Below are 22,205 nucleotides of genomic sequence, written 5' to 3'. Positions count from 1 at the left end.
GTACATTACTTCCTTTTGATTTATTAATTATTCTATTCATGTGTAAAATGTGATCAATAACTGCAAATGACCCTAATTCTTGTGTTCATATCCTTGCATACATGATCCCACATACACATTTACTAGGAATTTCAATTTTGTAGGAAACAAATAGATAAGAAGAATAATCCAATCTCACTGAAGGTTCTATTTATAGAGGGTTGATGTACATAAGGTTTATTGAATCATGATGGAGGAATAATGATGGACACCTAGTTTATGTTGAACCTTAGGATCATTGGAAAAATCATCATATGTAGAGAAAAAGAGAACATCATGCTGCCTATTTGTACATCTCTAGTCATCTAGACATCCTTAATTTAAAATGGGTTTATGATAATGAAAATCAATAATGATTTAATGAAATTTTAAATTTTCAATCTCATTTCTCTAGTTGAAAGACAACATGGATCCAATTAGTAGAAAATTATAAAGAAATTCTAGTTCAAGTTGTGTTAAACATTTGCATTATAATTTCAACATATTTGGGTTTGTTTATCTGATTGTGTGGTTCTTTTTCATAAGAAGTGCTAATGAATTTTTTTTTTGGTTTCAATTTCAATTGTGATCTAATAGGAGTGTTCATAAACACAAAGGACTAAACTATTGATAAATACTACTTTTTTTGTCCATTATGGGGTGCAAGTGTTGAGAAACACCTTTGTTTGATATATTGATAGTGGTAGTTTTGTATCACATGTGTTAAGAAAAACCATCCTAAATTAGTGGAAAACTTGGACTAGACCATGACCTAGATTGAAAATGTTTAGTGGATCAACCACAACTTACAAGATTAACTTGACTACTAGACTTCCTAGGAGAGATGCACCTAGTCAGGTATGATCATCTTGGGACTTAGATATAGATACATACCAAAGTAGGTGAATAACATGTTAAAGTCATGTCAAGTTCAATAGTGTCATATAAGTATCCAAATTCTCAAGCACTATATTGGTCGATGGAGCATTGGTTACAAGTGATGACCATTTACCTAGTTTTCACAACTTGGCAAGATTTCTATTTTTGAAACCAAGATGCCTATTTATTAGGTTTTCATCATGGTACTTTTTCTCTTTTTCAATCTTCTTTTCTCATATAATTTTCATTTTTTTTTCATATTTTCATATTTTCTCTTCTTCTTTTTTGGTTTGATTCATCTTAGTTTATATTTTTTAGGTTTTCACTAAGATGATCCTTTTTCTTTCAGGACTTTTCCTATTGTTTTTAGATTTCTTTAGGGTTAATATTTGTTGTACAAGATCAACTTCAAATATGCTTGGCGTAAAATTGTTTGAGGTGTAGAGTGTTTATAGGATCTAAGAGAACATCTCTCTTAAGTGTCACTAGTTGATATGTAACAAATCCAAAGGAAGTTATGATTATGAAAGGATCTATCTAATTGTGTTCAATTTTTCCCATTTATTCTCTATGTGAATGGTTCTTTGCATTTTCTCTTAAGACAATATCTCCTACTTCAAACACCCTTAGTTTTATGTTCTTGTTATGTCTGTGTGATATCATTTTTGGTAAGCTTTAAGGTGGTCAAATGCCTATTGTCTACATTCATATAACTTTTCAAGCTCTTGAAGCCTTTAGAGTTAGTATTACTCATTTGTGAGTAAATGCTTCAACGATACTCCCAATGAAGGAATCTCTACTTTGATAGATATTAATAACCTTGACCTATAGACAAGTGCAAATTGTTGTGCATCCCTAGTAGGAGTTATGATGGTAGTTATATATACTCACAATGTTGGATTTATTTGAAAATGGTAGTCCCTTCTTGATTTACTCACTCTTCTATGTTTTATTTTGAGGATTTTTTTTTTGATGTTCCAGCCTATCCATTACCTTGAGGGTAATTAAACAAGAAGTAGTGTTGGGTAATTCTAAAATGACAACATAATTTATTCATGTCTCTTTCCTCAAATTTCTCCCATTTTTAACTTTATAACTAAAGAGGGTATACCATAACTATAGATAATATAGTTAAGAATGAATATAACTACCTATTTCCTTATTTCATTGAATATGGGAACAACCTCCACCCACTTAGTGAAGTATCTTGGTAGTAATAATTTCTTTTTGTCCATTTGAAAATTTAAGGTAAGTTTATCCCACCAAATAAAATTCCCAATGTTGAAATGGCCAATATTTTATAAAAGGAATTAGCTCCCTAGTTGGAGAATCTATAAGATTACCATTAGTTTGGTATCTTTTACATGTTTTCACATAATTTATTGCATCTTTTTCCATAATCGACCAGTAGTATATCACACTCAAAAATTTCTTAGCTAATTAAAAATAATTCAAATGAGCTCCACATACACCTTTGTAAACTTCTTTTAATGTGTGATTTTATTCTTCTTTCTCAAGAAGTCTCAGTAACATGCTTTCTATTGGTGTTTTTAAACTATAGGCTTTAAAAAAACATCCAAATGAAAAATGATGGTAGATGCCTAGGGGCTAGCTAATTCTCATACTCAACAATAGGAAGTGATTCTCAAACTGGTAGGTGGCACTTTCTTTAGGTGTCTTCAACTTGAAATTGTTTGTACTCTAAAAACCTATCATTGTCATTGTCCTTTATCTCTATTTTGTCTCTTCAGTCTTTTCTAGCATACCTCTACTCTATACTTGGGCAAAAATGTCAACAATGATCTGTTCAATTTCTTCTTTAGTAGGGATCATTAGAGTCACCTCATTTTTTGATGACACCATATTAAAAGTTTTGTCCTCCTCATCTTCATCTAAGAATATTTGTTGATGTACTATATTATGGAATTATCTTCTTTCATGAATATCATTGTCATTGTCATCATATTCAAAAGCATCATCATAATATGAGTCAAACATATTACATCCAACATGTTTGCTCCTCATTTTCATCATGATTAGCATAAAATGGTAATGCAATAGCACAATATTCTAGTGCATCATGCAACTGATAGATTATACACCATTGAGGGTCATCAACCTGTTGGAAATAATCCAGACTAACAAGGTTACTGAGAGGTGAGGGGTGAATCAGTAACTCTAAAAATTTAATTCAATTATGCATAATAATATTTTTACCATTCATCCATCTAATCTTCTATATGCATGAAAAGATAAACATTTGCAACACATCAACACACATATTTGGTGACCCAGAAACCTTCCAATTAGAAAGTAAAACTGGGGTGGGGATGATGCCCACAAAACTTCAATACTGTAGTATAAAGTTGGTTGGTTAAGGCTTACAATGATCACTTCTGATGATCTTCCCTGTTAGGAGCAAGTAGGATTGCTAGATCCACCTTGTTAAAGGATTTACAAACATACAATGAAGTATGCACTCTGTTAGGAGATTTACAAAAGACTGTCAAGTCTACCTTGTTAAAGGATTTAGCAAATTGATTCACCTATTAGGATGAAGTAGTGGATCTGATTACAACTGATTGCTGATAAGATCCTTTGTACTCTGATCACCTGATGTGATGGATATATCTTTTTTGCATCAATGTTGACCTTGTTGTATTCCTCTTTTCTGCTAGTGATTCGCTTTCCCTCTTCTCAAATTATTGCAACATAACACAACCAATGATATTCAACATCTCATCATTTCAAATGATATATACCATTCCAATATTTACACTGGAAAGGTCGGCCAAACACAAGTGAACAAATATTACTGAGTCGGCCAGATGGTAGAAAACTTGGGTTCCACAAACTGACTCAGTGACCTTCTGATACTCGGCATCCAATATAATAATCTGCATCATCATGCACTTGGTAAGAGTAGAGGCATGGTCCATACTAATCATTCTAAGTATCTTGGAACTTGGTAACCATTGGTGACTCAGTGAATATTGTGTCACTCAGTAAAAACTGAATCCATTGATAACCTTCTTCACTTGGTAAACACTGATGCCTTCATTTACCTTGTTTACTCGGTAATCATTGATTCCTTTGTTTACCTTGGTCACTTGGTAAACACTAAGTTCTTTTTTTACCTTGATCACTCGGTAAACACTAAGTTCTTTGTTTACCTTGATCACTTGGTAAACACTAAGTTCTTCTGATGACTCGGTGAGCACTAACTGCTTGGGGAACACTGTTCTGATTGATAACCACTATTCTGCACGGTAACCACGGTGAACTTGGTAAATACTGCTGAACTGCCCATATGCTTAGTTTCCAAAGGAATTCTCGATATCAACTATTTACCTATGAAATTTATAAGGTAACCACTGAATGCTTGATGTGAACTATAGACTAGGTGATGAGCTCGGTAAGCATTCAGAATTGAATAAGTGTTGTGACTAATGAAAAATATATCATAATTCCAACATAACCATGTTAACTGATGTCTTTTGAAATGGATAAGTTGTAATCTTTTTACCATTATTTTTAATAGAAGGAACAATAGGCTTTCCATCCTTCCATTGGGTGGTGTAAGGAAAATTTTACATCCTATTCTATCTATTGAAATTGTTGAATTGTGATTTATCAGTAGTATTTTCTTTTTTAGCATTTCCAACATAAGGATTCATGTTCTTCAATATGGTTAGCATTTGATCTAGTTTATCTTCCCTAGGCTTCTTCTTTATAGTAGGGGGCTTGTGATCTTCTTTCTTTTTGTTGCTATGAGGGTTGAAAAGTTTAGAGTCATCTCTTATCCCTAGTTTTCTAGAGGCTATCCTATTATTTTCAATGTTTACAACCATTATAAGGGAATCTCTTAATGTTATAGGATCCTTATCCCTCAAAATCTATTCCATCTTACTGTCAAAAGCATTAAAATATGTTGTAAGAAAAAATTATCCTCTAACCTCATTACTTGTAATAGCTTGTATATCCCCTTTTGAAATCTGACATTGAAGTCAAAAGTAGACTCTTCTGGCTTTTCTTTATATTGTTGAACTCATTCAATATAAAGCTAGAATTAGTGTTATCTCCATATTGTTCTTTGAAACACTTTTCAAAATGTTCCCAAGAGATGACATTATTATCTAGTAGTCTTATATATCAATTTCTAGCATCTTTTGTGAGGGTATGAACAAACAATTTCATGACCACATCTTCATGTTCCACTTCATAGTCATACAACATATCCTTAAACTTATTAAGGTGTTCTTTACCATTGATATTATTATTCTAGGGAAATTTTTTAGCCTTATCCCTCAAATAATTTAGAATAGGATTTGGATGACTAGGGATGCCTAAGAAAGATATCTTTTTATATCTATCCATATACATAGGACTTTTTGTCAAACCTACTGGACCAAAAAAACTATATGCAACAACTTGGGTCTGAACATTTGTTTTTCATAACTAAACACCAGTTTTTTGTATATCACTATGGTAGAGGAGGAAGAAGGGCTTGGTTGGGAAGAGATAAAATTACTTGCTATGGGTCCACAAGCTATAATATTAGGTATCCCTAACAAGGGTTGAGTTTGGTTTGTATTTAGACCAAAGGTAGATGTTAGAAATTGAATTTTCTTTCTCATATCTACTACTTTGGCTTCATTTTCTACCTTCTCAAATTCTTTGGCTACATCCTCTCACTCCTTCTTAGCCTTCTCAAATTCTATGTATATTTTTGACATGGTAGGGATAATTTTAGGTGTGATAGTGGGTTCATTTATTTTGACACCAATTAAACTCTTCTTACCTTTCTTAGTGGTCTTAATGGTAAGATCAATTACTTGTACCTCATTTTCCTTTTTGATAGGCTCATATGGTTGGATCTACACAACCACCAAATCTTATTTCTCTTGTATAATTTTCTCATACTCATGAATTTGAGATCTCGTATTCTCAATGCCTTCAAACATATTTGAATGCAATGTTGTAGACTTATCTTAGATAACTTCTTATTATATTCCTACAATGCATCCATTCTCCTAAGCACGTAGTCTCTCTCAATGAGAGCATTCATGGTGATCCATTCTTTCTCCTTTTCCAAATGGATGCATTTTACACCTTCTTCAACAACTATTTTTCCTAGTGCTTCTACCTCTATTAACAAATCATCAAGATCAATAATGGTAGTTTTTGATTCTATAGGGTCACTTAGGTCAATCAACTTTCTTTCAATAAAAGGAATATGTCTAGGGAGAGATATACTTAATTGATTCTTCTACATCTCAAATGTTGGTTTATTCCTCATAAACCACTTGGTCTAACAATAGTATCTCCCATGGATGATACCATCTTATCTTGGTAAAGGTGATCTTCTTCAAAAGAAGTTGTAAAAATATCACCCATATGTTTAATACTCTCAGACTCAGAACTATGGGGCAAAACTTCCTTCTCACTATAGGCTGGTATTGTGGATTATCTCTGGGCTTCCATTTATGATTGAACTCCCCATTCTTCTCAAGCAAAACTTTATTACTAGCCTTTGGTAAGTCTGTATATAAAGGTATTTCAGGATTCTCCCTTACATATGCTCGATCATTTTTTTTCTCCTATCATCCATCTCTTATTTATAGTATTAGCACTAATTAGCAAAACCTTGTTTGAGTTGCCACCCACTAGGGGAAAAGAACTTTATTATGGCTAGAGGATAAGAAAATTTATGGGAAATGAAACTTTTGAAAATAGATATGAAACAAGGGGCCTAACCTAGAAAGACTTTAATATTGGACATTTTGGGTAATGCAAACTCTATTTGGCAATAAGGTATTTGTAAGCACATCACACATCACACATCACACAACTCCTGTGTTATTGGGATTTTGTAAATTTTCATGGTTTGTTACTCAAATGGAGCCAATAAACAACATAGGTATAAGAGAAAAACAAATATATGACCATAGATGTATGGCTTACATAAGAGATTCCAACACTTTAGATATGATTTCTTCTCATAGCCACCTACTAGAGTTGCCATTTTATTGGTGTTTTAAAACTATAGGCTTCAAAACAACATTAGGATATAGAATGATGGTAGATGCATAGGGGCTAGCTAATTCCCATACTTAGCAAAAACCCATCCAGATCTTGACCAACTTGAAAAAAACTCAAGGGTTTTCTACACTTTAGGTTCTGCAGAGCCAAGATGGGTGTACCTAGGGATAATCTCTTATCCATTGATATTTTTTTCTGCATATCTCATCCCTTATAGTAGAAAAAAGCTCAAAAGTCTTCTCAAAATTGTAATTAATTCCTTGTTTTACAATAGCCAACTATAACTCATAGGAATATATTACAATAAGAGAATGACTAACAATATAGTTCTTTGTTACAAAAATTAAACAATTGATTTTGATTTAAATGTGTATCAATTTGCATTACAATTTATGACTAGTTCCTTATCCATTGATATACAAAGTCATACCAATAATTCTTGACCTCTTTAATTGATTTGTAATTAAATTTATCAACTGCTAACTATAAATTCCATTCTTATGATATCCTTCTCATATACCTAGAAGCCCTCTCAATTCATCGAGGTATTTACTTAATTCCTTGAATTAAAAGCAACAATGAAATGACATACAACCTATCTTAACTACATTAAATTGAAAGAACTTTTCTCATTCAACCTGAAAATAGCAAAAATATGAAAATGGAGACAAAATTTAGAGACACAAATACTTAGAACTTCCTCTTTGTATTAATTTTCCTTGAAAATAATACATTAAAAATGTAAGACTCATAATATAACTCAAAATATGCCAAATTTTGTCATTCAATATTCATTTATTTCTTAGATTGCAAATTTGAAACAACATATAATTGACATTAAAAGATTGGACTAATTACAATAGCATAAAACACTAAATTTACATATAATTCAGACCCTCACTCCATATCTTGGAAATACTTTTATAGAAAAGGATTGCAACAAGCTTCATATGGGAGGACATATGTAAAAATCTGATTCAAAAGCAAATACAAAGATATTTTCTGCATTATTACTTTACAAAACATTCTTTGTATTCAAACAAAATTTGGGGAAGGAATTCTAAAACTAGTAGGTGAAACTTTCTTCAGGTGTCTTCAACATGAAACTATTTTTACTCTAACAACCTATCATTGTCATTGCCCTTTATCTCTATTTTGTCTCTTCTACCTTTTGGTTGTGACTTTAACTACTCAATCACTTTCCTTAGATGGCAAGGCCTTTATGCTAGCTATCACCTCCCAAATTGCTATGCCAATTTTAGTGTTAGGCCATGAGGCATCTCTGATCCCATTTAACTCTTTAAGTATTTTGTTCCATTTAGCATTTGTAATAGCCTTAATCTCTATAGTTATTTTGCCTAGTTCTGACTCTAGTTTATAAAGCATATCAATCAAATCATAAACTACAACAATATTTTCCTCATCATTGTAGTATTCCATAAACCAAGAGTGATTCAAAATTTCATTAAAAGGGGATGACCATTCTTGCCAATTCTTCACTGCTCCACCTTCCTTTAATGTATTGGGCATGAAATTTGGTGTTTGTGTAGCAATTTTTTTCATTTTATTATGAATTAATTGTAACTAACCTAGAAAGAAACCATTTAACTCCTTCACCCTATTGATTACTTTTCTGAAAGATATGATTACCACATTTGGCAAATCCATCTTTTGTGTTAGCATAGGTATAAGTCTCTCAAGAAATTGGGTTTATGGCCCCCATGTGGTGAATAAAGGATACAATAAGAATATTTCCTTAGAACACTAATACTCTGACCCCTACAAGAAAATGTAGTTGTTCTGCACATTTTGAGAAACATGTTTCAAGGAACTTATTTTATGGATCAAAAAATTCTTTATAGTTCTGATTTCTATATCTTTGCTTGATTCCATTTCCTCTTCATTAGTGGCCATGGCCTAACCTATCATATCCTCTTATTTTGGTGTGTAGCCCTCTATTATCATACCCTTATGTTATATCTTAGTAATAGATCTAACAATATTCTTCAAAATAACTATCTCATTTTCCAATTGGAGATTCTTCTATTCTAGAACATAAGTTTTCTCCATTTACTCTTCATAGTGCCTCTTGATCTTGATAAAGCTCTCATAGGCTCCATCCAATTTATCTTCCAACACATCAATTTTATTCTTACCTAACATTGATGGTGAAATCAACAACCCATAGATCTGGCTGCTTGAAGTGGAATGTAAATTCCAAAAGATCACATTTCCCCTAGGGGACTCTTTGATTTCCATGAGGGTTGGCTTATGATTTTCTTGAGCTAAACTCCATATTGCCATGGTTTGGGAATCAATGTTATATCTAGACCCTCTCAATTTATCATACTAATTCTCGTCTTTAAATGCAATAGTTCTTTCTTGCCTCCTCATTTCATCTAACAGGAAAGATGAAGTGACATCCCATCCTAGGAAGACAATCATGACACTCCTCTATATCAACTCTCTTTCCTCTTCTATAGTTAGAGTTTTACTTGTCATATCATACTCTTGTAGCTCCTTGACCATCTTAGCTACTATCTCATCAGAGTCACCTAGCCTCATTTGTAATGATAGTTCATTTTGTTTCAACTTAAATAGAAAACTTTTGAACTCTTTTGTCTCAATAAAGTTCCCATTATTCATGAACACATTAGCCTCAATGATTCTTTCATATATCATTTGAGCTTGAAGCTCCAACTTTTTGGGCCTTTACTCATCTTCAATGGCTTGAGCCATCAAGTATTTTATACTTGCATTGTCAAAATACTAACTATTCCTTGGTAAAATCTACAAGGTTTTTTCTTTGGCTTTTTGTGGAATCTCTACCATTTTTTATTTTTTTCTTTTCTCATGAGCCTTTTCTAAGCTTTCTGGTTGATCCCCTTCATCACTAACTTCCACAAAAGTGTCTTGATCAATAGACTCAAGATCTACTTTCTTTCTAATCTCTTCAAGAACTTGAGATGAAATTTCATCAAAATTTTCAATGCACTTATTTAACGTAGACTAATAGTCCAGTTCATGATAAAACCCCTTGAAGGATGGATCATTTATTTTCATTCTTGCTAAAAAATCATTACATCTTTCTCCCATACACCCTTGGTTGGAGGCAGGTTGTATCACCTCATTTTCTTCAATGCATTTCTAACTACACTATAAAGGTCATATGTTCTAGCAAGGGCAGTTGGCAATTTATAATCTTTTAGGAAGACTTCAGTTTCCTTCATTTCCTTTTTTCCAATGTCAAAATCTCCAACTCAACTTTGAAGCATCTACACAAAAATGTGCTCTTCCTAACATTTTGACTTGGGTACTCTATATGCAATGAAATTAATTATGAAAAGACTTCTACAATTCATAATCTTTCTTGAACATATTTTGGGAGAAGGCGGGTGGTTGAGGGCATTCATAAACCCTAATGTCTGTATAATCTTCACAAAGAAAAAAACTTCCCCAATCATGCCCTTATTTCTTTCCCTCATCATAACATAAATTAGGCTTAACCAATTTCCTAACACTCCTAGGTATCCTTTCTATTATAGCCCCTAACATGTTCAGAACAAGGTACACAAAATCATTATAAAAAGAGATAGTATTCAAGTAAGGGTAGAATATTTTCCATACCCTTGTCTAATGTTGTATAGGAAATATCTCTCACCATTCCTCTATACTCTCAAGGAAGCTTTGGTCAATGAATTATACATTCTTATAAACAATCAAATCCATGAGCAACAAGTAGTGATGAAATTTGAAATTTTCTAGCCTCCCTTCCTGTGCTACAACAATCTCATCATGAATCTTGTTGATTATTTATGTGACATAGTCATACCCAAAATTAGTGTATAGAACCTAAATATTCAATGCCATGACATAATGTGTACTAGTAGCATTCATCATTCCATATGATCCTAAGACCTTATCCAAACCAAACTCCATGTCCTAGAGACATCTTTGGAAGTACTCAAGGGGCATAAAATCTCCCATTTTCTTTGGTATTTCTCTTTTCTACTTTTTAGACATTGGGATATGTTTGGTCATAGTTCTACCCTTGTAGAATATCTTATGAGTACTAAAATTCTCATTGAATTTGTCAATGTCGATTGGTAATGACATAGGTCCTCCCAAGTCAAAAGCTTCAATAAACATTTCTTTGTCTAGTGCACAAAGTATACTTTTATCCCTTTTGTGGAATGCTTTGCTAACCGGGTTGTATGACTTTATCAATGCCTTGACTAAATCAACATCTATGAAAACCTTAGGCATGATCAAATCTCCCAAATTCTTAGTCCAAGGGTTAGATATAGGAACCTTTTCCACCTTATTCTTGTATAAGTACCAAAATAGCTCACTTCCATTCCCATTAGGCACCTTTGCATCTCTACAAAAATTTTAGGGGTCTCTAAATGCATGATTATTAGTAGATTGGATATTAGAGGAACCTAGTAAAATTTTTAACCACTCATGTGCAAAAGGACTAGGGCTTTTTCCCTTTGCTTCAGTTTCCTCAATTTGAGCCTGTGTGATTAAGTTTCATTCCTTTTGTGCCATAACTTCAAGAATCACAACAACTTTGAACTCTATATGCTAAAATCACTCTTTAATTTGGAATCTACTCTAAAAAATCAAAAAATATGAAAATCCTTCTTCTTTTTTATTTTTACCTATTTCTGAAAATTGGAGCTTAACATTAATGTCATTAAAATTGGCATGCTCAAAATTCCTTCAGTATTTCAAAAGCTATGCTATTTTCAAATTGTACATTGTTTTTACCTCCAACTCATTATCCCTTTTGCTATCTTGGACATGCACTTTTTAGCCTTATCTTATCCCTTTAAAACTAAGAGTTGCAAAGTGGTAATCAATTCTTTATCTCTACTTCTTGATGGTCTTGTACTTTTCTTTGTTTCTGATCTCGATCATGCAAAATGGGCTATTTTGAATATTTCACAACTTTTCCACCTATATCTTCAACTACCACGGTAACCATACGATGTCACGCTTCTAGCCATTATCCACTTCATAATTCTATATTCCTTTTTACCACATGGACCTACAAAACAATGATGAATTCATTTAGCTCTTTATTGCCTTATTGCAACTATTTAATGTGCCATTTCACTAAACGCAGAGATGTGGTGATGACTCCACCACTAACCATGTTTAAATCTTCACAATATTAAAGAAAACTATGAGTGAACACCATGAGAAGTAGAAAATTCATAAAACTTGACCATCTCATAGCTTCACAACCTTTTAACTTTTTATTTCTTTAACCATAGTGACCTAGCAAAATGGCTACTCGACATCTTATTGCAACATCACTACTTGAAAATCTAACCATGGTTTGATACTTGCAATGACATGAAACCACTTATCTCCACATTGTTGCTCACATTCTTAACCATCACTTTAAGCTTGTGAAGTAACAAAACCCTTTGAATTGACCGCCTCACAACTTCGTTGTGGTTTATGACTTAACATATTTATCACATGCGACTCTAAAAAAAACCAAATTTTTTAACATTGTCACCACTTTATAATTATACATATAATAATTTTAAACCTTGAAATGTTGTGATAACTATCATGATTGACAACTACTTTGTTTTGAAGCTTCGAGACCAAAGAATTTAACTCTTGACCAAACCTTATGATGTTGTGATAACTATATTGTTGGAAATATAAGAGGAGTAACTGAGAGGGGAGGGGTGAATTAGTTACTAAAAAAAAAAATCCCAAATCCCTTAGATGTTAGTATGAAATAATTTTGTGAAAGCTTAATTCTGGTGATGCTCAACAAACAAAGAAATGTTGTAACTCGGTAAATACTGAAAATTCTTAGCAAACACTTAATATGAAAACTTTAGATGTTATCTGTGATTACCATTATTTTAACTTAGTTGCAAAAACATAAAATAAAATAGCATGAACACATTTGACACCAAGAATTAACGTGGAAACCCAATTTGGGAAAAACCACCAATTGCAACTAGTTATTATTTTTCACTCTTCTTATGTGAGCCCTATTAGGAGCCAACCATGTTAGAGGTTACAAAAAACACTATTAGGTGTGACTTTGTTAAAGGTCTTTAGAAAATTAAATAGAAATCCCACCTTGTTAGAGGGTTTACAAATAAATGTCAAGACAACTTTGTTAAAAGATTTAGATCACTGCTATAATGGTTAGAGAGTAACAATGACATGACCTAATTTGGATGCAACTGAATTGTTGATTATAGATCTCAATTCTTGCTTGTAATTGATCCTTCCCAATTTAATATATCTTTTTAGCTTCTCAAGGATATTCTTCTTATCGTTCTAATTTTCTTCCTCTTAGCATCATCAAATCTTCAATTATCTTCCATGCATTCCTCACATTTCTAATCCTCAGCTTGACCTTTTATTTATATTTTTCATATTGTTAAGTCAGCTCAAATAAAAATTAGAATAATTAATATTCATCTTCTCAGTTGGCTATAACCAATAGATAAATAAATTAAACTCAATATGCCAAAACAGTAAAATCCTTCATTTGCTAATCCTACTTAGTAGGCATTGACTGAGAAATGATTTCCTTGTGTTAACCAAGTGAAGCTTGACCAACACTACACACTCCTAGAGTTCCTTTAGTAACTGAGTTAGCTCTACTGGCACTAGTTCCATCCAACATTCCTTTATTAATAGAGTGAGCTCGGTTAACACTCATCCTCTATAGACTTTCTTTTGGTGCTTGAGTAAACTCGGTAGAAACTACCTTCTGAACTAAACAAACAATGGAATGCTTAGTAGCCATATAAAACCTTAGATCCTCTTTAACTATAGGGAATGACTTGATATCCTTAAACTTGACTTCCTAAGTTACATTTTACACCTTTGTAATCAAACAGTTATTAAGTGAAGCGTAAGCCATGATGCCACAATTTCTAGGTTATCTCTATTGATCTTAGATTGGTTTTGACTAATGAGTGTCTATGCACTTAATTCATTTACTTAGTTCATGCCAAACAAGTAATAGATGCCAAGCAAAACATGTATATGATAGAGCATGCTAAGTCCACAATGAGTGCCAAGTCACTCAAGTATCAAGTAGATAGTGTATGTCGAGTGATTTAGGAGCTAAGTATGTAGATGCTGAGTGATACAGATGCTGAGTCATAGTATATAAGACAATATATGCCAAGCATTAGAGACTTCAAGTGCTGAGAAAGACTATTTTGTCATAGTTGTTTATAATGTCACAAACAACTATGTAAACCATTTTTGAGTTGACTTAAAGATTGAACTATGATATTTTGGAGATAAGGATGAATGTTAAGTTGGATTCCTAATGCATTACAAGTAACCAATTAGAAAAAAAAAGGATTAAGCGATAAAATGGATGAATCACAAACGTTGATTTATACCTAACCTGTCACCTAAGTCTTCTTAAGGAGGACAAAACGCAAAATTTTTAAGGAATATGAAGGAGCAAAGAGAGAAGTTTTCATACAAAGCCAAAAAATCCATGGTTACTAAGGAATTGTGATTTGAGATTGCATTGCAATATCAGTTAAAGGAGAATAGAAGAAAGAAAAAGTATACAATAGGGAGACATCTGATCAAGAAGGATCAAGAATACATCAGTTTAGAAGTGATCTATCATCAGGAAACCACATGCTAACCATAGGATCAATGTTGAGTCATTCTAGTAGGTGAATTAGTTAAATCTCTTAATATTGTAGTCCTAATAGGTTGTATTGAAATCCTCTAACAAGGTGCTTGCTTAATTATGAGTTGAAGTCCTTTAACAAGGCACACTTTAATAGGGTGTTGAAATCCTTTAATAGGGTGAAACCTAAGAGTCTTTCTAAGCCTTTTATAGGTCAGACCTTTCACATGGTAGATCATGTCTCATGATCAAATATTATAACCTTCATTGCATACACTTTATTACTATAGTAGTGAAGATTTGTGGGCATCATCCCCACCCCAATTTTACCTTCTCATTGGAGGGTTTCTAGGTAATCATATCTAGTGTCATATATGTGTGAATGTTTACTTGTTTACATGTTTTAGATATACATGCTTTACATGGTATTTCAATTTACTTATTGAATGTATGAGATGGATGTGCGATGAATGTTTTAAGGGTCAAAGGTTAAACTACTTATTCATCCCCCCTAGAAGTTTACCTTTCCTATTGTAATTCAAACAATTGGTATGAGAGCATTGTTCTCTAAAAGAGAAGATTTGTAGCTTTGATGAAAGATCTTAAAAATGGAATTCTATAAGTTGGGTAAGATCATTGAGAATCAGAGAATTGAAATACAACTCATTTAAGAACTAAAAAATATTTGAAAAGAAGGAAGGAAATTGCTATTGAGGATAATGACATACAATATAGAGAAATAGAAACTACTAAGCTATTTGCTAATGGAGACTCCAATGAATTTGATGTAGTATTTACATATCTAATGGAAAATAATAGAGTCCAAGTTGAAGAAATCTAGAATCTCAAGTTGGAGCAAGAATCACAAGCCATACTGCTAGAGGTGACTAAATAGAAGAAGAAAGCTATGGAAGATAAATTCATGATTGAAGATGAAAAAAGAGTTTTGATCAACAGACTAGAAGAGAAGCCAATAGAGCTAAGCAATATTTCCAACATGCAATTGGATACTCTAAGTCAAATGATGAATGCCAACTATGAATTGAATGTTAAGAACATTGAGATAACAACATTGAAATTGCAGAATGAACAATTGAAGAGTGACCTAAAAAGGGAAAAGGAATTTCCTAAAAGTTTCAATAAACCCAATGAAGCCATCAAATACTTTGAGCAATTATTGAGATCCCCAAGATCCAATAATGATACATCTGGACTAGGATACACAAGTACTAAAGAAGGAGAATCATCCAAAAGTGCTGAAGAAAAGAACAACAAAGATAAGAACTCTAAACCTACTTGTCATAATTGTGGTAAGAAAGGACATACTACTAATGTGTAGAGGAGTAGGACTATAAATTAGAATGTCAAACATAAGAGCATGGTTCACTATCATAAGGGCAAAAAACAAGGTCATCAGGCATATGAATGCAAAAATATGATGATGCACACACAAAGATTTGAAGGATATTGTTACAAATTTCAAGTATGGACATAGAGCTTTTGAGTGTAGATTTAAACCTAGGTGGTCATGAAATAGGAAAAAAAATGTAAAGAACAATGGGAACTATTATAACCTGGATTATAAGACAAGATGTAGATGTCATTGTTGTTAAGAATATGGATATGTTCCTGAGAATTGTATTAGAACACACTTCAGAGGTGACTACAAAAGGTGGTTGAGTCAAACCACATGTTTTAGCTATCTAAATATTGGCCACATTAGTTGATATTGTCCAACAAGGTCAAAGGAACTAAGTTGTGATTTTGATAAAGGAAAAGGCAAGGCAAATGTTGAAAATGTCAAAAATGAAGTGAACAAGATATGGAAGAGAAAGGGTGATTGCAACACATCAAATGGAGAAGGGTTCACTTCATCCAATGGGTGAAGTGATCACACCTCATCCAACTAAGAAATCAATAGTTATGTGGGACTTATATTCATAAGTTATATCATACATTAGTTCCAAAAGAAATTAGCACTGAAAGGTCTACATAAGCATGAATAAAGATGCAAGATGTTATTAGGAATCAAAGAAAAATCTTTAAGTTTTTCTTATTACTATCGAGCATAAAAAGTTTCCTACGAATACCAAGTGAAATATTAAAGGATGCTAAAGTAACAAATTGGCTAGTTGATGCCAAGCTCATAATGTTTGCGAAATAAATAAAATGCTAGTGGATGCTGAGTGAGCCTAAAATTGGTTGATATCGAGTTTACAAATATGTAAGCACTCAATTTTCAGTTCATTTTACATCATTTCAAAATCAAGAAAGAGCAAGTAGCACTAGAGGCAATCAAGAAATTTTTCAAAAGAAATTGTAAGAGAATTTTAGCAGAAATTCAACACCATTTCATCAAATCTTGTAAGGTATTTATCAAGTGCTAAGTTACCCTATTTATATTTTTGGAAACTCTAGTTTTGCATAATGGCATCTAGTTCAAATAGTGTAGATGGAAATGAGGTTTTGAATGTTCAACTATTTATTAATGAGGTTAAACAACCAATTTTCAAAGCCATACTTGATATTGCATACAAACATGACCCCTCTGGTGTGTCATCCATGATACCACCGAAAGTTTTAATAGTGCAAGATGTCAAAAAATGTTACAACTATAAGATTGGAAGTATTGGAGATATGGAGATTAGGCAAGCATATGATAGAATTTTTGAGAATGGTGTGTTGAGGGAAGAATTTAAAATTGTAGAAAAGAAAGGCTTAACTCATGCCTTAGATTTCTTGAATGGATGAGGATTGTGTTGAGAAAAATTCATGATAGTTCTCTATGGTTAGATAATGGAACTGTTAAAAAACCACAAGAATAATCCATAGAGTAACAAGGTATTCAACCCTAGATTGGCCTAAGACTTTGAGGAGTGATTCAAAGGAGGTTATTGAGAAGAATACAGGAGTCATGTAGAATAAGAGAGGAATGACTATTGATACCATCACAGATCCATTGATAGACTTTGTAGTAAGGATTATTGTACATAAGTTTTACCAATCCATCAAATTAAATAGTGTACCCTATATTGCAATAGATTTTGGTTATAAGATTGTCAAGAATGATCACACATATGATCTTGTAGAGCTACAATTACAATAACTAGTTGAAAACCTAGGAGCAATAAGGAAGACAATGAGTGCCTACTGCAAATTTGGTTCTATTTTGATATGTATTTTCTTTAATGTTCAAAACACTTTTCCTACATTTGGCACAGTTGCATGGAAAAAAAATAGGTCAATGGTAGTACAAATAGGTGAATTCATTGAACAATTGGGTGAGAACTTTGAGTCTATGATGACAAGCTACTTTGAGGTTTTTAAGCAATCAATGAAGAAAAGATTAAGAATTCCAATATCAATAGTGGAAAAGCATTATGATGATGTTTTTTTCTTAGTGAATGCTAATTATACTTTTGTTAAAGCAATAACTCCAAGGGTAAGATGGCTAAAGCCATTAGGATATGAAGTTAATGTAGATGAAGCCTTTGCTACTATTATAGCTTTACTTACAAAAGAAATAGATAAAAATGCTATTGCATTTGGAAACTATGAGATGGAAAAATCTAAAATTACCATGGAACTAAAGAATACCTCTATCTTATAGAAGAAGGAGAAGTTGGTGAAGAAATTGATAGCTAAATTTGGTGAAGGTGCCAAGCACGAAGAGGATGAAGAGGAAGAAGACTCTTAGACCCAAGCACCACTTGCACTAACACAAGGAATGGGAGAAGATCAGCTAGAGGAAGAGACAAAAATTGTTGAAGGTGTCAAGGGAGAAGAAGTAGAGGAAGGCTAAGGCTTAACCAATGACAATGTCCAAGAAAATTTTAAAACCAAGCCAACCCAAACCAACTACAAGGGCTAGCACATGTGTCACTACACAAAAGGAAAGGAGAAAGCCAAACCAACAGAGCAAGAAGGAGAAGTGTAGAAAAGACCAAGGAGGAAATACATTGCACAAGATAAATCTAATGAAGAAAGAATAGAATCAGATAACAATACCCAATTCAAAGTGGTGAGTCACAACCCATTATCTTATTTAGAAAATATATGGAAAAATGTTAAGAATAGTGCAGATTTGTCAAGATTTTCTCATGTTGATTTTGATAACCTAGTAAAGTTGAGAAGAATCAAGTGGAGGAGGCTATATATGCCATGATGGAAAATTTCAAGAAAGTCCCACTAGAAATTTCTAACTCTATGCCCAAAAGTTTATATGAAAGAGTTGAGAAAAAATGACATTATCTTTAAACCTAGAAAGACAAACAAGGGAAACATCACTTGCACAAGTTATGCCTGAACTTAGTAAGGAACAAATTGCTAAAGCTATGAAGAAATATACAATTAGATTTGTTCCAAAATATAGAGCCTTCAACATACTGCAAAACAATATTGAAGATGTTGTGAAGATATCCACACAAATGTGGAAAGTGACATATGGACTAGAAAAAATAAAGGTAGGAGAATAGGAACCCATTGAGGTAAAATATGATGAAGAAGATGATGATAGAACAAACACTATTGAGGGAGATACAAAAATGAAAGTAGATAACCAGGCAAAAAATGAGGCAGAGCAACAAGAAGAACATAGTGTACAAGATACACAACTACCAGATGTTAGCCCTCAACATATAACAATTGTAAATAGCGATATAGAAATAGTGAAGGATGTTTCTAATCATATTTCTTAGAAAATCAATCCACTTACAAAGGAAGATCTAAAAAAGATACTTGATCAGTCTACACTATAGGCCAAATTATGTGATAATCCTATATTGGTGAGTGTAGATGAAATATAGAAAATAGTGACTGATACTACAAGGGAAGAGGTGAGTACACAAGAACCACCTACTATCACCCCTCAAATCACTAGTGTACAACCTTTGGATAAATTACTTGAAGCTACATCATAAAAGGTTGATACATTTGGGAAGAACATAGAGTGAAATAGGTCAGATAGACTTATTTACACCTACAACTCAAGTCCAAGGTGCATTACAAGGCATTGTGTAAGTAAAGGACAAGCTTGAAGAGATAGAGTTAACACCAAAGGTGAAGGACCAAGTAGCAATTCAAGCCTTGGTAACTTTACTAGAATCTGACACTCCTTCCAGTTACACTCTTCAAAAGCCAAGCATAGATGCAATACCATTGCAAATCTTAGTGCCATGTTCAAGTTCATCAAAGGCTAAAGAAGTGATACAATATGGAGAAGTAAGACTTGATGAAGAGATTATTTTACCAAAGTTTGACTATGCTACTATGACCATAGAGCAGATGGGCATATTGCAAGAATCCCTAGCAAGAAAGAAAAGACAAGAACTACTTAGAAGGGAGCATAGGCAGAAGCAAGCATTGGTGGATATGAAAGACATCTTTCTAAATGCATTTAGTTTGCCTACTCTAGATGAAACCAAGCCACTCATTGAACAACTGAAAAATATAGTGGAAAAGGTTAGTGATGTAGACCTTGATACAAATGTTAAATTACTAGAATGGTCTGAAAAGAAATTTCAAAGAAAAGTGAATGAGAAAATATTAGGTGATATAGAACTTACACAAGTTACATTAAAAACTAAGGTTGAGAGTATGAAGAAGGTACTTGAGAATATTTTCGCATTGTACACAAAATTGTGCAATCCAACACTCTTCACACAAGAAACAAGAAGTGACATTTTGAGTTTGGAAAGTAAGATTAATGCATCAGGTGCAAAACTGTGTATGACACTAGCTCAAAGTGAGAAGCACTTCAGAACTTTGCTACAAACCTAGAGTTAGCTACATTATCAATAGATGAAGCCAATATAAGAGAAAATTTGATTAGCATCCAAACAACATTGACCCCACACATGGAAATTTTGCAGAATGAGTTAGACTACACCGAAACACTTATGAAGAAAGATTCCAATCTTTCAACATTAGAGGAACTAGTCCACCTTATTGCCAAGCTGGCCATCCAAATTAAGTCTTTGGATGTGGCATGTGAAAAATGGGATGTAGCTCCCAAGATTATACTAGAGGTCCATAAATCCTTTTTGGACAAATGCACTATCAATGTATAGCCCATTGACATTAGTGTCAAAAAAGGGGGAGATAGAGAGTAAAGGAGGAGAATAAGAGTGAAGGGGGAGATGAAATTAAAGAGTACTAGTTAGCAAATAATAGCAAGTAAGTACAAGAAGTCACAAGAGTATCAGTTGAAGCATAGCTACTTAGGAGGAGTATAGAATTTTGAATATAGAATAAACCTATCAACTCAGGGGGAGTTAACAACTTTTGAGGTATAAGTTGTTACAAAATTTTGAAATTTTGAAGGTTTATACATAAGCCGAATAAGAGATATGTTATTCTTGTAAGAATAAGGAGATGGATGCATGACCAAGTGTTTTTGACACTCATGTCAAATGGGGAGATTGTTGATCTCAGATTGGTTTTGACTAATGAGTGTCTACACACTTAAGTCATTTACTTAGTTCAGGCCAAACAAGTAATACACGTTGAGTCCACAATGAGTGTCGAGTCACTCAAGTACCAAGTAGATGGTGCATGTCGAGTGATTTAGGAGCTGAGTAAGTAGAACATGCCAAGTAATATAAATGTCGAGTCACAGTATAGAAGGTAGTATATGCCAAGCATCCAAGACTTCAAATGCCAAGTAAGACAATTTTGTCATAGTTGTTTGTAATGTCACAAACAACTATGTAAACAATTTTTGAGCTGACTTAAAGATTGAATTACAATATTTTTGAGATAAGGATGAATCTTAAGTTGGATTACCAATGCATTACATGTAGCCAATTAAAATAAGAGAAGGAATAAGTAGAAAAATGGATGAATCACAGTCATTGGTTCATACTTAACCCTAAGTCACCTAATTCTTCTTAAGGTGGACAAACCCTAAACTTTCTAAGGAGTATGAAGGAGAGAAGAGAGAAGTTTTCATGTAAAAATAGAGAATTCATGGTGACAAAGGAATTGCAAATTGAGATTGCATTGTAGAATCAGTTAGAGGAGAATAGAGGAAAGGAAAAATATACAACAGCGAGACATCTAATCAAGAAGGATGGAGAATACATTAGTTTACAGGTGATCTATCATCAGGAAACCAAGTGCTAATTGCATGTTCAATGCTTAGTCATTCTAGTAGGTGAATCAGTTAAATCTTTTAATAGAGTAGTCCTAATAGGTTGTATTGAAATTCTCTAACATGGTGCTTACTTAATTGTTAGTTGAAGTCCTTTCACAAGGCACACTTTTAATAGGGTGTTGAAATCCTTTAACAAGGTGAGACCGAATAGTGTTTGTAAGCCTTTGATAGGGTAGAACTTTCAGAAGGTAGATCATGTCTCATTATCAAATATTGTAACCTTCATTAGATACACTTTATTACTACAGTAGTGAAGATTTGTGGGTGTCATCCCCACCCCAATTTTACCTTATCATTGGAGAGTTTTTGGGTAATCATATCTGGTGTCATATATGTGTGAATGTTTACATGTTTACATGTTTTAGATGTACATGCTTTACATAGTATTTTTGTTTACTTATTGAATGTATGAGATGGATGTGTGGTGAATCTTTTAAGGGTCAAAGTTTAAACTACTGATTC

This window comes from Cupressus sempervirens, chromosome 8 (genome assembly GCF_028749045.1).
Source record: "Cupressus sempervirens isolate cs-2001-9-10 chromosome 8, ASM2874904v1, whole genome shotgun sequence".
NCBI classification, from domain to species: Eukaryota; Viridiplantae; Streptophyta; class Pinopsida; order Cupressales; family Cupressaceae; genus Cupressus; species Cupressus sempervirens.
This window is presented reverse-complemented; position numbering follows the sequence as displayed.